The sequence below is a fragment of the Hevea brasiliensis genome, chromosome 17 (genome assembly GCF_030052815.1).
Source record: "Hevea brasiliensis isolate MT/VB/25A 57/8 chromosome 17, ASM3005281v1, whole genome shotgun sequence".
Taxonomy (NCBI): Eukaryota; Viridiplantae; Streptophyta; class Magnoliopsida; order Malpighiales; family Euphorbiaceae; genus Hevea; species Hevea brasiliensis.
Window position 1 is genome coordinate 45,202,861 of NC_079509.1, and position 23,241 is coordinate 45,226,101.

General features: G+C 31.9%; 1 long non-coding RNA gene and 2 other non-coding genes across 3 annotated transcripts; 2 read left to right on the forward strand and 1 right to left on the reverse strand.

Annotated features, from left to right (window-relative positions):
- Positions 1-210: 210 nt before the first annotated feature.
- LOC131175728 (small nucleolar RNA R71) lies at positions 211-317 on the forward strand. The gene has a single exon (XR_009145917.1). It is a non-coding gene; the product is annotated as a small nucleolar RNA R71 (small nucleolar RNA).
- A 7,855-nt stretch (positions 318-8,172) lies between these two features.
- Positions 8,173-9,266, forward strand: LOC131175404 (uncharacterized). The gene is made up of 2 exons (XR_009145595.1): positions 8,173-8,561; positions 8,796-9,266. It is a non-coding gene; the product is annotated as an uncharacterized LOC131175404 (long non-coding RNA).
- Positions 9,267-22,797: 13,531 nt separating this feature from the next.
- LOC131175771 (small nucleolar RNA R71) lies at positions 22,798-22,904 on the reverse strand. Its single transcript, XR_009145961.1, has one exon. It is a non-coding gene; the product is annotated as a small nucleolar RNA R71 (small nucleolar RNA).
- Positions 22,905-23,241: the final 337 nt, after the last annotated feature.

The window sequence follows — 23,241 nt, forward strand, 5'->3', positions numbered from 1 at the left end:
AATTGCCTCACCAAAGAAGTTAAATCAGAAATCTATTTCTCAAGGTTAGATGTACTTACCTCATTAACCTTCTTAGGTGTGTTAGCAATCAACCTCCTTGCATCTTCTGGTGTTTTGTTAACCAAAGCTCCTCCACTAGCAGCATCTATCATACTGCAGTCCATTGGTAGAAGTCCTTCATAGTAATGCTAAATCAAAAGCTGCTCACTTATTTGATGATGGGAATAACTTGTACACAGCTTCTTAAATCTCTCCCAATACTCATACAAACTCTCTCCATTATACTACCGAATGCTACAAATTTCTTTTCTTATGTTGGCAACACGGGAAGCAGGAAAATACTTCTCCAAAAATATCCGTTTCATCTCATTCCATGAGTTGACGGATCCAGAAGGAAGGTAATACAACCAATCCTTAGCTGTGCCTTCCAGTGAGAAAGGGAAAGCCCGAAGCTTGATCTAGTCCTCTAAAACTCCTTGAGGTTTCATGCTGGAACACACAACATGAAATTCCTTTAAATGCTTATATGGATCCTCACTTGAAAGACCATAAAACTTAGGCAACAAATGGATTAGTCCAGATTTTAACTCAAAAGCAACATTTAAAGCAAGGTATTGAATACACAAAGGCTGTTGGTTTAGATTAGAAGCAGCCAACTCTTTCAAAGTTCTAGTAGCCATGGTTTCGTTTTCGAAATTTGAATCCAAATCCGAACTTAATTCCCTTGGAGATTAGACTCCTTCAGATGTACTTGAAATCTGCTTAGATTGCTTAGCTAATTTTCTCAACTGTTTAGCTGCTTTTTCTACTTCTAGATTAAAGATCAACTCACCAGATTGGGAAGTTCTTGTCATAAACAAAAAGAAATCAAAGTAAAAATAGAAAAATGCCTCAAAACCATAGAAAACAATGGAATTTGGCCTTAAGAGGGTGGGGCCAATGAATTCATTAGTCTTGTTCAGAACGTCATTTCCTTCAAAAATAGTATAGAACACCCTTCTAATTCAACCAAAAATCTACAAATAAATAGTAACACCATAATTTTTCTTTTTGAAAACCTGAAAACAGCAACACTTCACAAACAAAGTTAATAACAAAATATCCTAACACTGAAAACACGAAATCCAATAAACTTCAGTCCTCGACAACGATGCCAAAATTTCTTGATGGTTGCAATCCATCAAAAATTAAATAAACTGAAATAACAGTAATGAAATATTTTCTACAGTAAGTGATAATCCAGATTGAACCCTAGAGACTGTGTTACTAAATTTTGTGCACTTGTGCAACAGGAAAAGAAAAGGTGGGGGGGGGGGGGGGGTTGTAACACTAAATCAGAAGAAAGAAATCACGTTCAGAAATTAAACAACTAAATTTAAATATGAAACTCTTAAATTAAACAAACTTCAGTTCAAGGTAATTCACATTCCTATGCATGACTTGATCATAGACAAAAGAAATACAATTATTTCTTATTGAATACTTAACGTAGATTTACCAAACAGTAAGGTAAAACCCCTGACTTTCCTATACTCATCAATTCGAGTCCAGCACTTTTGTTGACTCTAATTATTAACTGAATTGGTATTAAGCAATCCTCATCAAATTAATAACTGCTTTATGAATAGGAAGTAGTTAAGCTGAACAATGATTTATGAAGCATAAATCATTTAATTCACCCTATTGTTTTCTTAGATTATTATTGAAAACTGGGATCATAATCAATAAAACCTAATTGCTACTCACATTCAATCTTACACAACAATTACGGATTATGAAGATGAATTAGCAATTGATCAAATCAAACAATTAACTAATATGCCTTTTTAGCAAATCATTCAATAGATCAAAAATAATTAAATCAGGAAATAATAGATATTAAAAAAAGCATAATTTAAATTAAGAACCTGATCTCACAAATCATGCATAAGAACTAGAATCCCTTATACTGAATTTAGAACTTAGCCACTCATGTTCATGGCTTACAGAAAATTGAAGAAAAATAAAGAAGAAATCTAAAAAGAGAATGGAGAATGAAGGTCTTCTATGGTGTTTGAAGGTTTGAATGGTTGTCTCTCCGCTGCTGCCAAAGATGACCTTTATAATCCAAAACCTAATCCACAAACTTGGAAAGCTTTTGAATTTCGAAAAGATAGATTCTCTGCTCTGTAATCACAACTAATTTTCAGCCTATTCCCTTGCGATTCTGCCTTTGCCTTCTTTAGGAAAGTTGTAGCCCTACTTCTTAGCTTTCCAATGGGTACTCAATTGCCCAAATTGGAGGTCTACAGCCCAAGTTATGGGCTAAAAACTAAAACTGGTTCTGACAAATAGTCCATCCCATAATTTTGACTTCATTGTTGTTTTTGACAATTAAAATGGCCTTATCTCACTTCTAGCCCTTCACAACAGTTGTAGAGGTAGCTCTTAAGGTTCAATTGGGCCTAGGTTTGCTTCATTTGGACCTCCGGAGCTCCAGATATAAAATAAATCCCAAGACTGGTCGTGACAAATCAAGTATGGGCTTTTGCAATAGATCCATAACTCATTTTGTCAACCTTGGATACTGATTTGAGCTTTGGTCCCTCTTTGTCATTTGTAGAGCTCGAACTTAGTTTTTTCAATGAATTAAACAGCATTAAATTTGGAGACCCACAACTTTAGAAACACCTGAAAAATACAACAAATGTCAAATTAATGTAAATGTTGAAAATTTATATATTTAACACAATTATTCCAACAACTCTCTAAAAATATGCCTAATTGATAATTATACTTTAATCAACTAAATTAGGCATAAAAATACACTAGAAACACTAAATGTGATGGGAGTAAAATTAATAAATTATGCACTTATCAATATTCTTTTTGAAGTTGAGGGTCTTGGATATGTTGAATAACAACAAGCATAAATCTTTGATCTCTTGTCAGCATATTCAGTTGTTTTTTAGGTTCATCAGTTGTAGAAGATTCGGAGAGGATTTCGTCAAGATGGAGGGCTTGATTGTCTTCTGAAGAAGATGAAATAGTGTCTTCGGAATCAGATTCAATCAAAAGGGCTTCAAGTTTACACAAAGTTTCTTTTTCAAGTTAGAACTAATGGATTCTTCTGTTGAGCTTATAATATTTTGCAATGTGACCTTTCTTGCCACATCTATAGCAAGTAATGTCTCTTCTGGAAGTGGAATAGGAATCATGGGGCTTTTGAGAAGCTCTTTAGTGTTTTCTAGTGTAAGATTTTCTTTTGGAGGGTCTGTCTTGGTAGTAAGAGGATTTAAGTTTAGAGAGGTATTTCTTATGCTTTCGATGTCTTTTGGTTTGGCAATCTGTGCAGGGTTTGGAGGTTGAAGAGGAAGATGGCTTTTGGTGGGAAATATTGAATTGTTGGCAAAAGGTTCCAAGTTCTTTCTTGGTTTTTTGGAGTTCCCATTGAAGTTGTTTCTGAAGCTTAAGATCTTGGCAAATCTCTAAGCCTTCTTTCTGGGTGAAGCTAATGAGTTCTCCATAAGTGAGCTGATCATAAGGAATTTTTTCATTGTTCTATTCCTTGATCTTATTTCGAACCTTTTCACCAAGGAGAGGAGGGAGGCCAGCAAGGAATTTCTCCTTCCACAATGGCAAGTTAGAGTCTTCTCGAAGCATAACTCTGGTAAGGAAAGTATCCTTATACCATTTGAAGTTGCTAAGCTTTTTGCATTGAAGATTAGAAAGAAGTTCAACATTCTTGTCTTTGAGATGTGATGGATCTCCGATAAAGTGAAGAGTCAAGGCTAAGATGAGAGTGGCAACAACATTTTGAATTGGTCTATCATGCTCATCAAGTATTGGTTCTTGATCTTCATCAAGTTCAACAGACTTTAGAATCTCAAGTTTCTACTGGGGAGTGAGATAATAATCCCACCATCCTTTAAGTTGACCTGAGAATCCTGCTATGAGAAGTTCCACAATAGCTTGGTCAGTGGTGCCTGTCTAGGTTCGATAGGCATTGGCCGCCATAGTCATTTGCTGAAAGATGTTGAGGATATTGTATTCAGACATTCCATCTATGTTCCATTCATAGACAGAAGAAGCATTATAGCGGCTTTGGGAGAGGGCACTCGGTTTGTCTTCCAGATTGATATCTGGAGCAGTGGCTCTTGGATAGTAAAGTCGTTGAGGATTCTGCCAATAAACTTTATTTACTTCTGGAAGAGTTTCTTCTTTAAAAGCATTCTCTTCATCAGAAGATTGTTTCATTACATTGACAGAGGCTTCAAGAGTGTCTGGAATGACGACATTGGACTTTGTAGAAGTGGACGGAAGTTGATTCAGGCGATCTTGAATGGCTTGAAGAAATTCTTCCCTATTCTTTTGTTGGAGACTAGACAGAGAATTCCTTTAAACTGCAAAGGGCTTGAGAGCTGGAGCTTTCATCCTTGTTCCACGGAGGGAGTGATGGTAGTTGGGTGCTGAATTTGCTTTTGAAGATCATTTAACTGGTTTCTAATAGTATGAAGATGACTATTGGTCTAGTTGTTCTGCTGGATGATATTCTCAAGATCCCTGTCAGTATTTTTCTCACTTTTAAGTTTGAATGGGGAGGCTGTGAGGGTAGTTTTATGGTGTTTAATCTGGAGTTCTCGGAGTGGTGGGTGGACAGATTGAATCTATTCACCTCTTGAGGTTTGCTAGGAAGTTGATTCAGAGAGTGGGTTTAAGGTTTTAGAAGCAAAAGGATTTTTCATATTATTTTCAAAAGCATAAATTTCAAACCAATAAAAAAAAATATGCGTTTGATGCTCATGAATGAATGCATAAAATCCTTCTTGGATTTCCTGCCTTTTATTCATGAAGTGTTTGAAAAACAAAAGTCTTTTGTCATGATTATGAGGAGCATAAAAATCTTTTTGAAGATAAGCTTTGTCAACCTGAAAATCCTTTTGAAGGACGTTTAAGTCAGCTTCTACATTCTAAGTCACAGAGGAGAAAGTTGGAGATGTGGGTCTGGGTTGTTCTTCAGGAGTGGAATAGATAGGTCTCAGTATGGTAGTATAAAAGTCAGCAGTTTGCATCAAAGTTATTCTTGGTATGTCAAAAGTTGAATGTCTAGGCAAGTCCGGGATCTGAGTAAAATGTTATATGGTTGTCGGATAATTTACTATAGAGGGTGTTCTGGTCAGTGGTAGGTCAATTACAATAGGTAGTTGTGAAATTCTTCCAAGGTCTATAGTTCCAGAGGAAGAGGCAGTATCAAAAGAGCATCTGGAAGTTGAGGGTTTTCTAAAAAAAAGAGCCTTACTTTCCCATCAGGGTATTTGGCGATTTCTTTGAGTTGGGTATTTAGGTTGGATGGAGGCAATGGTTGGGGTCTTGTGGCTCCTTCTAGGATCCAGTCTTCAGGGAGTGAGACTTCATTCCATTTGATGGCTTTAGGAATGACAGCATTGGCTCCTGTAAGGTCAATTTGGAGGAGGAGGGTTTCTCCTTTCTGACTGTGAATAAGAACTTTAGAAGCAAAAGTAGTCATCATGGCTTTGTAATGAACTTTTAAAATCAAAGCAACAGGAATGGATCTAGGAAGCATTTTATAATTATGAGTTTTAATTTGTAAAACAAGACTATCAAGCAAATTTCTATCATTTAAAGAAATAGTTAAGTTTGGATAGCATTCAAAAGAAAGGTATCAACTGGATAACTTTTAACAACTGTCCCTGAACTTATATAGTTGTAACACTATAGTCCTTTAACTTTAAAATGTAACATAAAACCCCCTATACTTTCAAATTTTGCATAGTAAAATCCTTCTAACTTTCAATTATTGATTTTTCAGTTAGAAACTAATACGAATAGCTCCCGCATGGCGCTTAGTCAACATTTCTCTCTCATCTCTTATGCAAAGTGTAAAATTTTTAGGCATGAAAAATTATTCTGTCTATAGAGAAAAGAATGATTCAATTTACACATGGCTTGAGAAAGAAAAGAGAAATGCTGACTAAGCTCCATATTGAAACTGTCCAGGTCAGCGTCTAACTGAAAAACTGGTAATTAGAGGTTAGAGGGATTTTACTGTGTAAAATTTAAAAGTTGATGAGGTTTTATGTTATATTTTTAAGTTGAGAGACTGTAATGTTACAACTAGATAAATTCAGGGACAATTGTCAAAATTTATCCGGTATCAACCACCTCATTAAAGGGAGGAATAGGTGGCTAGCCAGCCAAAAATACCGATTCAATTTAGTTGCTTCAATGGCAAAACTATTGCTCCTGTTCAAATTCTCAATAATACTAATCCAATAACTCATCCAGGAGTTTATACTACATTAATCATCCTTAATGGTGATTCTGAAAGTGAAGGTGCAAACTCCAAATTCAAAAATCTATTGATAGTGATTTCAAAAATCAGAGTTTTTATGTAAAACTCCACATCAACATACTTCACTTACGGAATTACCATGCTTAAAGTCAATAATCTCTTTCTTACGTGAAATATCTTAGCAATATGTGAATTATTTTTTTATTAATAAAAATAATTAAAAATACTATTTTAATGCTACATCAGCAAAATATTATGTTTGCTAACAAAGAGTTACTACAAGGTATCACTTTGTTACAAAGTAAATCTCAGATCCTAGAGTGAAAATGAGCAAAACTACATAATACTTTTTTTATAATTTTCACTTTTTTGTTTCATTCCACGTCAGCATATTTCTTTTCCATGTCAACATCTTTTTGTTCCACATCAGCATTTTTTAGAGAAGATGGAAAGTCGTCCTTTGCTAACGATGTGAACCTCAGGGTACCGTTTTGTCACAAAATGAATCACAGATGCTAAAGTGAAAAATAGGTAAAATCACAAGGTACTTTTTTATAATTTTCCCTTTATATTATTCCATTTTAGTCTCTTAATATTTTATATTTTATTTTTTCTCTATATTTTTAATAAAACTTTATTTAAAAATATATTTTTTTCCATCTTTATTATTAAAAATCCAAGTCTTTCTAACACTCATTTAAAAGGAGGTAGAGTAAAATAGAAGTTTTAAAGAATTTTTTTTAATATTTTTTGAACCTTTATAGTTTTTTGTTGTTTTAGAAGAAATGAAAATTAAAAAAAAAAAGGAAGGTTTTTAAATGAAAAACTTAACCCCCAATTTACGGATTAAAAATAAAGATTTATGAAGATTTTAAAAAATTTTCAAATATCTTATTTTAAAATCATGATTTCCTATAAACATAAATATATGATTATAAAATCTTACAAAATCTTTCAATTACTTTACAAAACCTCATCAAAAGATTATGAACATGTTTCAATACCTAAAAACAAACAATAATAGATAAGAAACTAGAAAAAAATTATTTTAACTTTTATCAGTCCCTTAATTTTAATATATGAATGAATGATATGTAATTAATCAAATCAGATTAATAAATTTAGTATAATATATGACAGTTAACTGGTAACATACCTCATTAAAATTTAAAATGAGAATTTCTAATCAGTTGTGAAATTTAAAAATTTGAAAAATAGAAAAAAAATTGTTATAGCGGTGGCAATTGATTTGTTCTCATTAACATTAATCCTAACAAATTAATTAGGTGATGCGGCAGATAAGAAGAGAACGTTAATGAGATGACGGTTCGAACGTTCAGTTTTGAAAAACTGAATTGGCACTGACAGGCCCTTGAGTAATGAAACTCTTTGTTTTTTTTTTCCTCTTCTAGTCTCTCTTAAAGCTTGCCCTTGTCATTCACATAGGCTTGGCATTTTTTCATCACCGCGTGAAACATCTTAGTGCTCAGTCCTCTATTAAAATAAATAAATAAATAAATAAGTCAACTCAGAAACAATTTGAAAATGATGAAATGATTTTTATTTAATAATAGTAAAATTATTTAATTGAAATTGTCTTTTGACTCTGATCTTTATTTGAAAATCACTTAGAATCTGTTTGGAGCTGCGATGGAGATGAAAAAAGAGCAGATTAAAACTGAGTTTTCTCTATCCAAAATCAAGGTTTTGCAAAAGTATCAAAAGTGAGGCTTTTTCAAAACTCACGTTTTGTGACAAACGGGCAGCAGATTTTAAAGTTTATGTGTTCAAAAATGCCCTTAATAATTTAATAGAATTACAATTATACCACTATAGAAGTCATCCTTTTTTCATCCATTTGTTCTCTTCCGCCCATATTCAGCCACTGTTCTCTAAGTTCTTCCTCTGTCTCTCTTTGAGCACTCATCAGTCATTAAAACCTCTTCCTCTCATGACCATCTCATGGAAACCTTCCCTTCCTCTTCTTTGCACTATCTTCAAATACCATTTTTGAAAAAAACTTTGAAAAAAAATCTTTTTCTTTATTTCTGTTTCTACTTCTCCTCCTCCTTCCAATGAAACCCTTCCCAAAGCACCATCACTAGCCTTCAAAAAGGTCTCGCTTAGGTCTCCCATACTAGGTGTTGCGGCTAATTTTTTTGTTAACGAAGTGGGCAGGGGTCTCTATCTTTGTGGGTGTGTTGCCCTTCCGGGTGCTCTTGACCTAGCGAGTCTATTAATAAGAAAATAAAAATTGGCATGTTTCGAGGTATTGTTCTATTATGTTCAATCCAATCTTTGATTTTATTTTTGTTTTGCTGTTTTTAAGTTATAACTTATAGGAAGAAATTAGAATTTATTTATTGCCCCCATTTTATTTGTTTGATGTCTACACATTTTTGCTTCATTTTCTTTGAAATGGATGATGTAAAGTCTAGGTTTTAAGTACAAGTAATATACGCTTATGTGAAATGCTTGATGTTGATAACATTGTAAAGTGCAGCGGAAGTGGGAAAGAGGAAGAGCTCAACTGTGAGTATTTCCCTTTCAGGGACGTGGGACAGGAGATGATTTTCTGAGTTTGCCCTGTTGGCTTGCCCAATGGTCATAGTGCCTCATATCACAATTTAATTTGAACTCTTCTCTTTCAAGGATTCATTCAGGGATTAGAGTGGAATGGAAATTTCACCTATGCTCGCCATATCTATCTGAAATTCATATATATGCTGATTGTTATTATTTTCAATGACAAAGCCTTTGATTTAGTATGACAGTGTGTGATTGGCAGCAGCCTTAGAGCTAGGCAATGAGCCTTTTAAAGGTTTTCTATTTTCTTCTCTGTTTTATTTGTTTTAGTTTATTTTATGGCTCCTCTCAATACGTGGGCTTGATAAAGAGTGTAAATTTGTTCGAGTCCCAAGGGGGCCTCATTATATTCTCTCAAGTATGATTTTGAGTATCCCATTTTGTGGCATGTTCTGTTGTACTTGTTAGTTTAGTCCATTTAATTGTCTTAATGAGCTTAAATGCTAACAATAAGTTAATGATCTAGTTGTTAAAATAAGAAAAAAGAGGGAAGAAATCCCTTAACTGATACTTGACGGATTGAAGATTTCTTGTTAGTTTCCCATTGCATTGTTTCTCTATTAAAGTTAATCCTGGTGAATGAGTCGTGACATGTGTCCATTAGTTTTTTTTTTAATTGATAGATAAACACATGTAATAGATTTTGCTGCAATTCATTCTCCCTCAACAAACCATACAAGCCTACAATTTAGAGGTGGTTTGAATTGGGTACTAACTTAAAATTTGAAGGCTAAAAAGATTTTAGAAAAATAAACACAAAGAAGGGAAGAAGAAGAATGATGACACAATTGATTTATACATGTTTGGCTATCCCAAGCTTACATTCTCTCCTCAAGGCACTTCTTGAGAGTTAACTCTATCATTATCCTCTTTAGGTGAAAATCAAATCCCTTACAAAATCACAAGAGCAAAACCTTGCTCTTTTACAATCCTTTTCTCTTACAATAGCAATTTAACGCTAAAAAAACTCGTTACAATAAATACTCTCAACATATCTACTTTTAATCTCAGAACAAAAGAAATTTATATCTCAAAATAAGCTCTCAAGAAATTAATTATAAAAGCTCAAGTTCTAGAGAGAGAAAGAGTAGAAAGGCTTTAACACACAATAAGTTTTCAAATAGGAAGTTGTTGTAACTCTTGTCCAGTTATAAATGGCACCCATTTATAGTTTTGGAAAGAAAATGAATATTAAGGTTGCATTAAATGCAAAAATAGTCATTCAACAATTTAAACCCTATTATTTCGAGTTTCAGAAAGCCAGGTTTAGCTGTTGAAATCTCTTACTTCGACTATCAAAAGTTAGACTACCAAAATATCAAGTTTAAAAACTTGACTTTGGTTGCCAAAGTTTCTTCTGAACTAAATATCAAAAAGGCTTAAAAACAACATAACTTTTGTTCCTGAAGTTGGATTTTTGATCCATTTGAAGCATTGGAAAGATAATTCAATAAATTTAAAACGTTTTCAAAATCATTCAAAAATGAAAAATTAATTTGACTTTGCCTTGGTCAAGAAAAGGGTAAAAATGAGACACTAAGAAATTTCTTCAAAATACCTAGACTTAAACCACCACAATTAATCAAATGAGATTCACATGACACAAAAATAAATGAAAAAAATTGCATTGTAGAGTCCCATGATCTCATTTAACCTTGATTTGAAGCAATTTAATAATTTCGAATTTAGGACCTACAATCTTAAAACAAATACTTCTAATATAGATTAGTAGCGTGCTAAATGTTTATTATCATCAAGATATAGATTAAGACCCCTAGGTCCAATAATCTCTCATTTTTTATGATGATAAATAATTAGTGGATGTAAGAAATTAAGTACAAGTGTAGTGTGTGATTTCCAAAAGTTCTTCCCCTTAGTGTACTCCCCTTTTCAAAAATAATAGATGCTTTAAAAGACATAATAAAAAGAGCGCATAAGAAAGGTCTTGACTTAATGAATGCAATGACATGATGTCATGATTCTTAAATGAATGATAGAGCAAGTGGCATTGCTAGATAAAAAATAATCCAATATATGAGCCAAAGATGAATCAATATATCATAAAATATCCAAGAAATATATCAAAATCCACTAGTTTATCAACTATCATCATCATGTCAAGAAGCTAAAATTATATACATCAACTAGCTAAAAACATCCAAAAATATATTAAAAAAACATCCACTAGCTACTATCTCCCCCTTTTAGCATTATCAAAATACTAAAGCCAAAGGGGAAGATGAACCAAAAATATCATCTCATTAAGAAACAAAAAAAGGAGATTAGGTATTTGAAGGTAGTAGAGTTGATGGATCTAATGGAGGAAACACAGAGGAGGAGAGAGAATATCTAAACCATCTTCTCCTCCATGCACTGCTAGTGCTATAGTATCTAAATTTGTCTATCCTCCATCGATAGTTATTTATCCTCCATCTAAATCTATCTATCTTCCATCTGGATAGATCTATACTGTAACACCCCCTGCCCGATCTACATATAGCTGAGCAAGGAATGCTACATTCTGTGTCGGAGCACCTTATCTTATCTTACTTTATTCCTCTAATAATTGTAATCTCATTATATTTTAAAATCAATTTTATTCTAGGGAGAAACTGACGGAGTTTTTCCTATTTTATTACCATTTGGCGTGTTTCATTATTCACCTGTTTAAAATTTTCAACAATAATTTTCAATAGTAAACTCATCCATATTCATCATAACTGTCTCATCATTTCAAATATCATTTATGTATTTTAATTCCATATTCATTTCCATACATATACATTCATGCTCAATTCATATATATAAAATTATCAAATTCCATTAATTTATATAATATACAAATTAGTTACATAATTTCATCCATTTCGATTTATAATAGCTTACAATCCACATTACATATGAAATAGCCAATTTATTAATTTACATCATATACATATTAAATACAATTTCATAATTTACATTACAATATAATAAATATATATATATAATGTATAAAATACATTAATATGACCTATATGGGTTATATCTACATGCATTGCTAAGAAGGTGACACCTTGGACACTTCTGCAGATTTGGACTCTAAAACCCCAGTTTAATGTCCACTGGGCTTTATCTTCAGTACTTATGTAAGGAAACAATCCATCACGCTAAGCATTTTTACTTAGTGGTGCAATAATGTAACAAGGAAATAATATATATAAATAAAGATAAAAATAGAGCAATATTTGTGTAATCAAGAATTATTTTGATTTTATATGAAAATTTTAAAATTAAATACTTTGTCATTTTTGTTGTTCTTTGGAAGCGTTTATTTCATAAGTTTACAATAATAATATATATTATACAAAATTAATAAAAATATTGAATTTATGTTTAAACTATCATGGAAGATCCATTTGTAATAATTGTTTAAGTTATACTTATCTTTCTAGCCTTTACATTGCTTTACTTAACATTTTCTATATATTTTGGATCATTTCATAAAAAATAAATTTTTAGAACTAATCTAATTCATTTTAGATCTTTCTCACTCATTTGTTTAGTTTGTAATATTCTTAACTTATTTCACTGCTCAAGTAACCTATGACAGGCTGACTGGACTGGATACGCGGGTTCCTGGCACTGGACACCGTGGTGTCTCGGGCCGTCATACCATGGGACACATAATGTGAACCACATTGCAATCAATATAGCTAGCACTGGACACCGTGGTGCCTCGGACTGTCATATCATGGGACGCATAACGTCAACCACGTATACAATCAATATGGCTAAGAAGCCATGGTAACACATAATCGGGCATACAAGCCATAAATGCGGGTATAAAGCCTTAATAATCGGCATAAAGTCTTACGCAGTACTGCTAAATCAATCCCCTATTGGCATGCCAATTTATCCAATTCGACACATAGGTCTAGGCAATATATGGACACATTAGTACCATTAAGTGTTCATATGTTTTATTATTTCATTACATGTTCTATTTATATTTTATCGCATTCTAATTCTATTCATGGTAGAAGCATAAATTTTCAAATCTCATTTCTACATAATTTATTCATTCATCATATCATTAATGTTGATTACAATTCACATCAATTGATTTCATGTACCATTTGTACTTAAAGCATTTCTCCTTTCTCTCATGATAAGAACAAATGTCCGATTCACACATTCATGTGATTTATTTATTTATTACAATATACATATACATATATATATATATATACATACATATACATATATATATATATATATATATATATATGTATATATATATATATGTATGTATATATATATATATGTATGTATATATATATATATGTATGTATGTATATATATATATATATATATGTATGTATATATATATATATATATGTATATGTATGTATATATATATATATATGTATATGTATATATATATATGAATTATTATTCACAATTCAAGAAGTGTTTTGCATACTAAGTATTTATGATTTACATTATTTCCTCTCATGTATCATTTATTGAGCAAGGTATTATTATTCTATTTACAATGAAAATATAAGTCCTAATGATAGCTTCATCTCATCTATACATTTAACAATTTATTTATGTTAATTATATTTCATATTTTAAGTTGTGTTGCTAATGTATTATGAGTTCTAGAATTGAAGACTCAAATTCCCCTAGTAATTTAGTTGAGATGCAGACTTCTTTTGAATATACTTTCTTCATGGAAGTTGTTTCTTATTGTCTTAAGTTTAATTTCCTTTTTGAATCATCTAATTTGGAGTTTCCTAGCTCTAGTTATGGACAATTTATCAAGTATTAGTCTAGTGACCAATACTGTTTCAAAACGGGGTAGATTTTGAAACCCAAATTTGTCAAGCTATTTGGGCTAGTTACAGCCATCATTTGGCCTAGTATTCTTTATAGGAGTTGTTCCCCTATGTCTCATGGTTACGCAGATTCAAGAATCACTAAATTTGGGGCTATATAGAGTGAATTATGGCTAATTAACCAACCTGGACTCCTAACCCAGTCCATGCAGGATTTTAGGTTTAGGTCAGTATTTGCAACTCATATTTGAGATTCTTACACTCAAATTTGAGCAAAGTTTCTAAACCAAAATTATAGTTCTATTTCTTAAGTTTCCAGACCAATTTGGCTCATCCCAAATGGAGTTTTCTACTGAAAGTTATGGCCTATTTACTATTCGGGTGTCAAGAGGTCAATTTGTCCAGGTGTAGGAATTTCCAGATTAGGAAGTCCTGACTTCTCCTAGCAACTTTCCTAAGTTGCATTTGTTTCTGGATTTTTGTCAAAACATAAAAATTATAGTTCTAGGTCTTATGAAGATTTTGGCTTTTGAATCACTACATTTGCAGTTTTGTGGAGTAAGTTATGACATTTTTGCCACAATTGATCGGATTTGTCAATGTCTAGAATTTTCTGGTCAGGTTTTGGTTTTGGTCAGCTTTACTGACCTAACCAGTCTAGCAAATTTGTTGAGTTAGAGACATAATTTGGCTCTAAGTTCTTCATATAAAATATTCTCCTAGGTCTAAGATTTTCATAAGTTCAAAAATCAGCTCATTTGGAGTTTTCTACATTGAGTTATGCATATTTGAATATTTACTATTTATATAATCATTTTTCCAGGTCTAACATATGGTTACTCAGATTCAAGCCAATTTTAAATCACTTTATATTGGGTTTCTGGGCAGAGTCTCTTAATGAAAAATGTGGCATTATATCCTAAGTTTCATCTTCAATTGACCTCATGCCAATTGGAGCTGTATAGTTCTAGTTATAACCACATTAACCTACTGGACTCAGAGGTCTAGTATCCCTGTACAAAATAGCACTTCCAATCTCAACATTCCAACTTCACAAACAATTTCAATTCACACTCAATATGCATCAATTGGTTAATAATTAACCTTAATACCTCAATTAAACACTCCAGCACCAAAATCCCTAATTTAGTTCAAAACCTAAGCTCCACACATCACCATCTCATACAATCACATACCAAATTAACCTATCAACGTATATATTCCTCATACCTAGGCTAGAAGGTACGTTTAATTTCATTTAAGCACCTCAAACCCTCCTTTACTCAAGCTGGCAGAAATTACAATTCAACATTCATGCATAATTTCTCAAGTTTTTATGCAATTCCTTTCATAATCTACCTAAATTTCAAGATTAGAGAGACTAGAGATGGAAAGAAAGATGAAACTTGCACTAACCTTAGTAGGTAGAATTTTCTCTTTGCCAAACTTCACCTTTCTTGCACGTTCTTGGCTGCTAAACACTTCCTCTAGGTCCAAGGATTCATTTTAGTGTTGGGGTCTTGAGGTAATATGGTGAGGAAACATAGGAATTCAAGCTTGCAAGAAATGGCAATGGAGAAGAACGTGAAGATGGTTCGGCCAACATAAGGAATAAGGAAGAAGATGACCAAATTTTGGTCTCTTTTAATTTCTTTTATCCTTTTTAAATGTGTTTGTCTAACTCTAATTGGTTAAGGATTTCTAATTGCATCACTATGACATCATACATATGTCATAATTAGAATTTAATTTCATTTCATTTTTTTTTTCCTTTCTTCCTTTCTCTACTCATTTCTAATTAAATTTTTATCAATATTTCTTCATATTTTATTACATAAATCTCACTTAATTAAATGGACATGTTGGTCAAAAATCAACTCTGAGGGTGAAATGACTAGAATGCCCTTCTTAGTGCTCATTACATCACAATTGCCCTTATCGATTAGCATGATTTTTCTTGCATTGTCATGACATTTTTATTGTCATTAATCTCCATTAATTCTTCAATTTAATCCCAAATATTTATCTCACAGGGTTTCCCCGCGAGTCTGGTGTTAGGAACTGTCTTCACAGTCATTTCCCATTAGGGTTACCCATCGTCGTGACCTTCGGCTCATTTAACTTAGTTGCACTTCACTTCTTTTATTTTTCCTTAATTTTACTTGATCTTTATTCAATCAATTTATGTCTCCTTACTCTAGTTTAAGTGTAGTTCCAGACATCCTAACTGTCCGTCATTGGAACAGTGGAATATATGGACTACCTAAAGTGAGGGCGTTACATATACTCTAAGTGAGCCAAGGCATTGTAGATGCCATGGGAAGTCCAAGATAACTTGCCTTGGTTTGCTGTGCCACTAGGTCTAGTTGCTGATATAGCTATAACACCCTGATTAGTAGATGTTCTGGTTGTTATCCTCTATATCCGAAGTCTTTGAGATGATGGGGGTCTCGTAGCATGCTCATACGTGGCCTAATAGAGAGTGAGCCCTATGTGTGGTAGAGTATTTATGGTGTAAAAACCATAGTCTCTTAGAATAGTCATGGCGGCCTTAGTGCTAGGGTCTACTCTAAGAGCTCGAAGAAGCCTCGTGATCAAACGACTATAAAGGAGACACGTGGTCAAGTATCTAAGAGCCATAGACATAGTATGAATCATTAGGACTGGTAAGTTCAAGGGAAACCTCTCTATAAGATAGTTCATAACAAATATATCAGAATAAGTGAGATTAGACCTTTGACTAACTCTAGGGATGATCTCATGGGTGACTATGTGGTGAACAACTTTGGGTAATACCCCAAGGTGAGTAGTAGAGAGGCGAACAGAGCCTCCGGTATGGTTACCTTGAGACATAATTCTAACTTGATTTGCTGGAGTAAAATGCTCAGTGATCCACTGATGAGTGTTAGAGACAAGCTTACTAGCATCGGCGATCCTTATGTGCTTAGATAGATTATTAGGTGTGATAAGAATCCTGCTATGGTTAACATAATTGATAAGAGTTATAGGGTTTGATTATTGCATGGTGTGTAGGTTGGCATAAAAGACTCGCGCTAGGTTATCTTGGGTAGGACTGAGAGTGGTGATACGAAAATCCCATCCTTAGGCTATAAAATGCTCTAAGAACCTGAAATAAATGACAGATCCTAGGTCAATGGGCTAGCCAAGATGAACAAAATGTCTAGCAAAAGTTGTAAACTGCTCAGAGTTCATAGTGACTATAAGGTACTCAAAGGTTGGAGGTAGGTTGGGGACCTCTACTGGATTCTCCCTTAGGTCGTTTGCCACTTGCCTTCTTTTAACCCATAGAGAAAAGAAAAAAGAGTGGAGAGATAGAGAAAATGAAAACACTACACAAAGAAAACACAGAATAAAGATACCTAAACCAAGTCAAAGCAGCACAATATAAGCCAAACACAAGAACAGATACTCAAACCAAGGTTAAAGAGGCATAAAACGTCCTAAGGCAAAAAGATTTATAATCAGACAGGCATATCAAAACACATATCTTAAAAGCTAATAGATCATGATCACAAGTCATGGACAATATACAAGTCTCAGTATTTTAGCATAACACACAAAACAACTATAATAAATCCATCGCCAAGTCAAAAATAGCACAAAGATAGCCAAAGGAGGCATAAGTATAAGATACATAATGATAATATCACAAATCAAGTATAAATTTACACATACTTGAGTAGAAAAAGCAAAACAAGATTGTCTCATATTAAAAATAGTAGCTTCAAGTATTTATGTTTCAAAAAACTTCAGGTGATCATATTAAAAGGTTGATAGGATTTCGAAACACATGCCAAGAGAAAATCCCTATGTTACTAGTATCTAGTGTAGATGAAGGTTTAAAAGTCTCAAAAGCAGAGTACGTTAGGCATACGTTCATAATAAATATATAGTTGGATCAAGACAAAATAGAGTTTTAAGCACAGTATGAAGACATAACATTATATATATTCGAGTCACGGAGAGTCTCAAAAGAGAGACATGTTCATACTTGGGTTCAAAAAGCAAAGAAAAGAGAGAGAACACTTGAATAGTTTTGCAAAGGACACAAACATATAAAAGTGAAACCTTTGATGCATGTGAGGTCCATTAGCAGAATATAAAGATGACATAAAATTAGAAACTTAACAAATTACAAAAGTGCACATTTAATCATGAAAAAGAATTTTGGATTTTATGAAAATGTATTCTTGTGGAGGCATTTCAAAGCAATGGTCTCAATTTTGGTTTGGCGTATGAGTACTTGTAGTTGAGAGAGAAAACCAAGTTTGCCATACATAGCAAGAAGATTTTAGTAAAAGAAAGTGCCAAAGTAATGTATAGCTCATGTGCAAGAGCTTAAAAGAAACAATTTCATTTTAAAAAATTATGGTTCAAGAATAATCAAAGAATTACTAATAGAACTCGCATTGCAGCAAACTCAAAAGATTTTCAAACTAAAGAGATTTTGATTCTAAACAAATAACCCTAGAATTTGACTAAGCACACAAGACTAAGTGCATAGTCTAAGCATGGATATACAAAAAGTACACTATTATGTGATGTGCCTTGGTGAGGGAAGAAATAACTCAATCAAATTGAGCAAAGGATATTAGAATTAAGAGAAAGAAACAAAAAAACTAACATTAAATAAATAGGGAATAAGTAAAAATTAAGCAAGAACACTTGAAACGCAAGAATAGAATTCTGTTGGATTGTTACTCTTTCGGTACTTTCTTGTTTAACTTGCAACAAAGTAAAAAATAAAAGACAAAAGAAAATCTTTTTATAGTTTTGATGTTTTTGAATTGAATTAAGAATAAAACAAGAAAGATAAAAGGATAAGTAGAAGAGAAAAATTCTTTGATAAGTCTAGAACACCACAAAGAACTCAATCTTCAAAGGTAGACGCCACACAAGGAACCTTGTGATAAGTCAAGTAATTCACCATAATCGCAACTGATTGATAAAAATTAAAATTGACAGCACTCTGCTAAGCTTTCTCTTCATTCTCTAAATTATGTAAAAAATTACATAGGTGAGCCTATTTATAGGGAAAGTTAAGAAATTAAAGAAGAAAATTATAAAAAAACTAATTAGGAACTAAAAGAAATATAAGTCTGGATAAATCTTAATAGAAATAAGAAAAGAAAAGTCAAAGATTCCTAATTAATAAAATGCTAGTCAAGATCTGTCAAGATAGTAATAATCTTTCAAGATTGTATTTGGAATTAATAAGTCAAAATTCATCCATATTGTTGTTGGCCACAATTCTTGAAGATCTTAGAGAATATTTGGTATTCAAAAAGATGCCAAAGTGACTCTTAACCCATATAAGAATATAAAGGACATAAAAAAAATACTAAAATCTCCTCAATGGGGCTTCCAAAAGTGAAGAAATAATAGGATATTATGGAACCATGAATTTAGAAGAATAAAGGCCTAACTTTTATGCATTAAAAGGCTCATAATAAGACAGCCCAATGTACGCCCCAATGACGTGCTCCATTTGGGCCTAATTTTTTTTTTTTTTAACTCCAAATAGGCTTAATTGCTTTGCTTTCACTAAGCCCATGCAAACATAATGAAAGGGGAATTTCTATGGTTACTTTGGTTAAAATAAAGTAAATTTATTTTGTCTTCAAAAACCAATAAATAATTGGCATGTAGTATTTTTAATCAAAAAATAAAATATAAAAAATTAAATTTACTATAACATGTCACCCACTAAATCTAACAGATAATTTATGAAATATGGGAAATGTTAAAATAACAAAAGTAATATAAAAATTACACGCACCCATATACTTTACGAAAAATAATATTATTTTACAAAAATATTGTGAGTTAAGTTAAATTACATTAGAGCATTACAGTTTATGCAACATCTTAAAATTTGCTATAAAATAGTATAATTTTAATTAAAATAAAAATGTTTAAATATGAAATGTTAGATGATAATATTTTATTTAGTTTTATTTATAATTAATATTTTTATAATATTATAAAAAAATATTATATATGTGTTTTATTTTACGTGAAACAAGTTTACATTTTTCATTAAGTTAGTCAATCTTTTGTAATTAGCTACTTTAAGGAAAATAGTATCATTTTATAAAAATATTGTGAGTTATGAAATTACATTAAAACATAACATGTTCTGAAGATCTCAAAATTTACTATAAAATATTATAATTTTAATTAAATTAAAAGTTTTAAATGTGGAATGTAAGATAATAATATTTTATTTAGTTTTATCTATAATTGATATTTTTATAATATTATCAAAAAAATATTAAATATGTATTTTGTTTTACATGAAACAAGTTTACATTTTCCGTTAAGTTAGTCATTTTTTCATAATTAACTACTTTATGAAAAATAGTTTTATTTTATGAAAATATTACAAGTTAAGTTGTAAAATTTCATTAAATATAACATTTTTCATAGCATTTCAAAATTTGTTATAAAATATTATAATTAAAAATTTTAAATGTGAAATATTAGATGATAATATTTTATTTTGTTTTATCTATAATTAATATTTTTATAATATTATCAAAAAAATATCATGTATGTATTTTATTTTACGTGAAGCAAGTTTATATTTTCTGTTAAATTAGTTAGTTTTCTATAATTAAGTACTTTAAGGAAAGTAATATCATTTTACGAAACTTGTTGCACTCATTTCATATAGGCATTTTAGGATAGTTTTGTATCTATTTTATCCTTATATTTTAGTATATTTTATGTTTTTAATTTTATTTTAACTTATTTGTTAACTTTAGTTATTTTATATTTGATTTTTATAATTTTGTTATTTTTAATAGGTTTCGTGGTAAATTGAAGGTCAATGAATGCATTAGAAAGTGATTTGAAGAAATTTGGAGCCCTTTAAGCATTGAGAAAAGTTGAAGAAATCAACCTTAGAAAATTAAGTTGGCCGAAATTTGCTTGAGATCTTGCTTATGATATTACTTAGGATATGTTATACTGTTTAACCTAAAGCCTGGGGCAAGTCGCAGGTGAAGCGCTGCTTAATTCCAACATATTCAGAGTTTTATTCTCTAAACTTGTCAAGATTTGCTCGGGGTACTGCTTGAGATCCTGCTTAGGGTAAGCGACAGTACTTAAGGCACAACTTAGGTCAAGCTAGAAGTCAAGCATGAGCAGAAAAACTCATTTTAACACAAACCTGTCGAGATTTACTGAGGGTCTGATTAACCTTAAGCAGATAGGGCATACAGAAGCTGAAATTTGCTGAAGATGTTGCTTAGGGTAAACAATACCCTAAGCAGACTGCTCAAAACGTGGAAAACTCTGCTGACCTAGACATTTTTACACCTCATCTCCTATCCACTCCTTGGCTCTTATCCATTTTTAGGGGAACTTTTGGGACTATATAGAAGTATTATTTTTTAGTTTTTGCCATAAGAAGTAACAACAAGAAAGAAAGGAAAAAAAAGGCACAAAAATAGAAGGAAGGAGGACGCCATCAATTCTGAAGAAAATGAGCCGCTGCTGCTATTTCTGGAAGCTTTAGGATTCAGAGTTTTGGGTTTTTCTACCTGGGTTGTTCTATTTTTAGTCCTCTTATCATGTTTTTCTTTACTTTTCTATTAATTTCTCTTATAAATACCAACATGAGTGAGTAGAATCTTTAGATTTCAAAGTTGGGAAACATGTTTTGGATTAATTTGTAGATTTAAACTGGTTATTTCCATATTTTATATAAATATGAGTTTTGATTCTTTCCTTGTGTGCCTAATTTACTTGTCTAATGTTGGTACCCATTGGGTATTATGTTAATATTTGATTGAATGACCGAAAAGTGAAGATCATTGATAGATAATCAAGAATTAGAACTTAAAATCACCTAGATTTAGAAATAAACTAGAGATTTAAGAGGATTTATTGATTGGTTACAAAACTTAATGCGTTTTAAGTTAATAAAATATCGTACAAAAGTAGGTTTGGTTTTTTTAAAATACACTTTGATTTGCTTGAAAAAGATATCAAAGGAATATAGGATCAGTCACCTTCAAACTCTATTTTCCTTTAAAATTGGAATAACCAAGACAAATCCCAATTAATTTATACATGAACCCCTAACTCTGAAATCATTTTACTATTAATTAGCATTTAATTTCAATTGCCTATCAATTTAGTTCAACTGTATCTAGATTTAGATTTTATTTGCTTATTCTTTACCTATTTTGTTTAGATTTATCAATTTTTTCTTGTTCATTTACATTTACATCTTACTTTCATTGATCATTAGCCTAAATAATCGCTTTATTCATAGTTTGATACTCAAACGGTAAATCCTCGTGGGAACGATACTTGATTGACTACTTTATTACTTGATATGATTCGTATACTTACGGACTCACGCATCAAGTTTTTGGTGCCATTGTCGGAGATTTGATTTTTGTTTTGTTTAATATTGAACAATTATTTGTTTGGTTAATTTGGGTATTTTATTTTTAATTTCTTTTACCATTTTACTTTGAGAAATTGTTTATTTTGTTTTCCAAGTACTTTTATTTTATGAGAAGGATAAAAAGTGAAGAAATCAATTTATTCTTTGATCCAGAAATAGAAAAGATAGCGAGAGCTTTAAGAGCAGAAGCTAGAAGGAGAAAAGCTGAATTTAGAGCTCAACAACTATAACGAAGAGCACAAGAGCAAGAGCAACCGCAAGAAGAAATGGCTAACAACAACAATAACAACCGTTCTATGAAGGATCATGCCTATCCTAACATTGGAGATTTCATGCCAAGTATCACAAGACCAATAGTAGAAGCTAATAATTTTGAATTAAAGCCTGCACTCTGTCAGATGGTATAACAATCACAATTTGGGAGAAGTCCAAGTGAAAGTCTACATGTGCATGTGGCACACTTTCTTGAGATCAGTGATATATTGAAGATAAATGGAGTTTCTGATGATGCAATTTGACTCAGATTATTCCCTTTCTCTTTGAAGGACCGAGCTAAAGAGTGGTTACATTCTTTGCCACCGGGTTCTATCACAATATGGGATGAACTTTCTCAAGCATTTTTAGCTCAATATTTTCCACCAAGCAAGACAGCTAAGCTGAGAAATGAGCTAACTTTTTTTAAACCTAGAGATGATGAGAGCTTGTATGAAACATAGGAGAGATACAAGGATTTGCAAAGGAGGTGTCCACACCATGGGATTCCTAAGTGGATGCTTGTTCAACACTTTTACAATGCAGTTTCAACAGCTATTAGAAGTACAATTGATGCATCTTCTGGAGGTGATCTTATGAAGAAATCTAAAGATAAAGCTTTTTCTGCTCTAGATAAAATTGCTTATAAAAACTATCAGTGGAGTTGTGAGAGGAATGAGATAAAGAAACTAGTTGGTATATTTGAGTTTGATGCCATGAATATGATTAATGCTAAGTTTGATGCTTTGACAAGGAAGATGGACAAGCTAAGCATGAAAGTAGATTCTTCAGTTGGAGGTTCAAGTAATTCAGTAGATGTTGGAGCTACAAATATCAATTGTGCA